The sequence below is a fragment of the Mixophyes fleayi genome, unplaced genomic scaffold, assembly GCF_038048845.1.
Source record: "Mixophyes fleayi isolate aMixFle1 unplaced genomic scaffold, aMixFle1.hap1 Scaffold_2130, whole genome shotgun sequence".
Lineage (NCBI taxonomy): Eukaryota > Metazoa > Chordata > Amphibia > Anura > Limnodynastidae > Mixophyes > Mixophyes fleayi.
The window spans coordinates 25,001-27,500 of record NW_027446325.1 but is presented as its reverse complement, the minus strand read 5'-3'; the positions used below and the strand labels follow the sequence as shown (position 1 = coordinate 27,500).

Here is a 2,500-nt window from a genome sequence, read left to right as displayed (position 1 = left end):
AAAAAAGGCCTACAGCACCTGGTATTCCCAGGTGGTCTCCCATCCATGTTCTAACCAGGCCCGGCCCTGCTTAGCTTCCAAGAACAGGTGAGATTGGGCTTGTTCAGGGTGGTGTGGCTGTAGGTATTTGTTGCCTACTGACCTACATCTCAAAACCAGCATTGAAGGAAGCAAGAACAAGAGAGAGAAAAAAAAAAGGCCTACGGCACCTGGTATTCCCAGGTGGTCTCCCATCCAAGTACTAACCAGGCCCCTGGCCTGCTTAGCTTCCAAAATCAGACGAGATTGGGCTTGTTCAGGGTGGTGTGGCTGTAGGTATTTGTTGCCTACTGACCTACATCTCAAAACCAGCATTGAAGGAACCAAGAACAAGAGAGAGAAAAAAATTGCCTTAGCACCTGGTATTCCCAGGTGGTCTCCCATCCAAGTACTAACCAGGCCCTGCCCTGCTTAGCTTCCAAGATCAGGCGAGATTGGGCTTGTTCAGGGTGGTGTGGCTGTAGGTATTGGTTATTTACTGACCTACATCTCTTATTCATCTCAAAACCAGCATTGAGGAAGCAAGAACAAGAGAGAGAAAAAAAAAGGCTAAAGCACCTGGTATTCCCAGGTGGTCTCCCATCCAAGTACTAACCAGGGCCCTGGCCTGCTTAGCTTCCAAAATCAGACGGAGATTGGGCTTGTTCAGGGTGGTGTGGCTGTAGGTATTTGTTGCCTACTGACCTACATCTCAAAACCAGCATTGAAGGAACCAAGAACAAGAGAGAGAAAAAAAATTGCCTTTAGCACCTGGTATTCCCAGGTGGTCTCCCATCCAAGTACTAACCAGGCCCGGCCCTGCTTTAGCTTCCAAGATCAGGCGAGATTGGGCTTGTTCAGGGTGGTGTGGCTGTAGGTATTGGTTATTTACTGACCTACATCTCTTATTCATCTCAAAACCAGCATGAAGGAAGCAAGAACAAGAGAGAGAAAAAAAAATGCCTACGGCACCTGGTATTCCCAGGTGGTCTCCCATCCAAGTACTAACCAGGCCCGGCCCTGCTTAACTTCCAAGATCAGACGAGATTGGGCTTGTTCAGGGCGGTGTGGCTGTAGGTGTTGGTTGCTTACAGACCTACATCTCTTATACATCTCAAAACCAGCATTGAAGGAAGCAAGAACAAGAGAGAGAGAAAAAAAAGGCCAACCAGCACCTGGTATTCCCAGGTGGTCTCCCATCCAAGTACTAACCAGGCCTGGCCCTGCTTAGCTTCAAAGATCAGGCGAGATTGGGCTTTTCAGGGTGGTGTGGCTGTAGTATTTGTTGCCTACTGACCTACATCTCAAAACCAGCATTGAAGGAAGCAAGAACAAGAGAGAGAAAAAAAAAGGCCTATAGCACCTGGTATTCCCAGGTGGTCTCCCATCCAAGTACTAACCAGGCCCGGCCCCGCTTAGCTTCCAAGATCAGGCGAGATTGGGCTTGTTCAGGGTGGTGTGGCTGTAGGTATTGGTTATGTACTGACCTACATCTCTTATTCATCTCAAAACCAGCATTGAAGGAAGCAAGAACAAGAGAGAGAAAAAAAAATGCCTATGGCACCTGGTATTCCCAGGTAGTCTCCCATCCAAGTACTAACCAGGCCCGGCCCTGCTTAGCTTCCAAGATCAGGCGAGATTGGGCTTGTTCAGGGTGGTGTGGCTGTAGGTATTGGTTATCTACTGACCTACATCTCTTATTCATCTCAAAACCAGCATTGAAGGAAGCAAGAACAAGAGAGAGAAAAAAAAAATGCCTATGGCACCTGGTATTCCCAGGTGGTCTCCCATCCAAGTACTAACCAGGCCCGGCACTGCTTAACTTTCAAGATCAGATGAGATTGGGCTTGTTCAGGGCGGTGTGGCTGTAGGTGTTGGTTGCCTACAGACCTACATCTCTTATACATCTCAAAACCAGCATTGAAGGAAGCAAGAACAAGAGAGAGAGAAAAAAAAGGCCTACAGCACCTGGTATTCCCAGGTGGTCTCCCATCCAAGTACTAACTAGGCCCGGCCCTGCTTAGCTTCCAAGATCAGGCGAGATTGGGCTTGTTCAGGGTGGTGTGGCTGTAGGTATTTGTTACATACTGACCTACATCTCAAAACCAGCATTGAAGGAAGCAAGAACAAGAGAGAGAAAAAAAGAAGGCCTACGGCACCTGGTATTCCCAGGTGGTCTCCCATCCAAGTACTAACCAGGCCCGACCCTGCTTAGCTTCCAAGATCAGGCGAGATTGGGCTTGTTCAGGGTGGTGTGGCTGTAGGTATTGGTTATTTACTGACCTACATCTCTTATTCATCTCAAAACCAGCATTGAAGGAAGCAAGAACAAGAGAGAGAAAAAAAAATGCCTACGGCACCTGGTATTCCCAGGTGGTCTCCCATCCAAGTACTAACCAGGCCCGGCCCTGCTTAACTTCCAAGATCAGACGAGATTGGGCTTGTTCAGGGCGGTGTGGCTGTAGGTGTTGGTTGCTTACAG

The 2,500-nt window shown here is 48.4% G+C and overlaps 3 non-coding genes and 10 pseudogenes across 3 annotated transcripts; all 13 read right to left on the bottom strand.

The window, feature by feature from the left end:
• Nucleotides 1-6: 6 nt before the first annotated feature.
• On the bottom strand, nucleotides 7-125 carry LOC142121581 (5S ribosomal RNA; annotated as a pseudogene).
• A 72-nt stretch (nucleotides 126-197) lies between these two features.
• LOC142121557 (5S ribosomal RNA) lies at nucleotides 198-317 on the bottom strand (annotated as a pseudogene).
• Nucleotides 318-387: 70 nt separating this feature from the next.
• On the bottom strand, nucleotides 388-505 carry LOC142121585 (5S ribosomal RNA; annotated as a pseudogene).
• An 80-nt stretch (nucleotides 506-585) lies between these two features.
• On the bottom strand, nucleotides 586-706 carry LOC142121682 (5S ribosomal RNA; annotated as a pseudogene).
• Nucleotides 707-777: 71 nt separating this feature from the next.
• On the bottom strand, nucleotides 778-897 carry LOC142121625 (5S ribosomal RNA; annotated as a pseudogene).
• An 81-nt stretch (nucleotides 898-978) lies between these two features.
• On the bottom strand, nucleotides 979-1,097 carry LOC142121529 (5S ribosomal RNA). Its single transcript, XR_012683951.1, has one exon. It is a non-coding gene; the product is annotated as a 5S ribosomal RNA (ribosomal RNA).
• Nucleotides 1,098-1,181: 84 nt separating this feature from the next.
• Nucleotides 1,182-1,297, bottom strand: LOC142121696 (5S ribosomal RNA; annotated as a pseudogene).
• A 72-nt stretch (nucleotides 1,298-1,369) lies between these two features.
• Nucleotides 1,370-1,488, bottom strand: LOC142121439 (5S ribosomal RNA; annotated as a pseudogene).
• An 82-nt stretch (nucleotides 1,489-1,570) lies between these two features.
• Nucleotides 1,571-1,689, bottom strand: LOC142121558 (5S ribosomal RNA; annotated as a pseudogene).
• Nucleotides 1,690-1,772: 83 nt separating this feature from the next.
• Nucleotides 1,773-1,891, bottom strand: LOC142121522 (5S ribosomal RNA; annotated as a pseudogene).
• Nucleotides 1,892-1,974: 83 nt separating this feature from the next.
• On the bottom strand, nucleotides 1,975-2,093 carry LOC142121417 (5S ribosomal RNA; annotated as a pseudogene).
• A 72-nt stretch (nucleotides 2,094-2,165) lies between these two features.
• On the bottom strand, nucleotides 2,166-2,284 carry LOC142121379 (5S ribosomal RNA). The gene has a single exon (XR_012683916.1). It is a non-coding gene; the product is annotated as a 5S ribosomal RNA (ribosomal RNA).
• An 82-nt stretch (nucleotides 2,285-2,366) lies between these two features.
• LOC142121517 (5S ribosomal RNA) lies at nucleotides 2,367-2,485 on the bottom strand. Its single transcript, XR_012683950.1, has one exon. It is a non-coding gene; the product is annotated as a 5S ribosomal RNA (ribosomal RNA).
• Nucleotides 2,486-2,500: the final 15 nt, after the last annotated feature.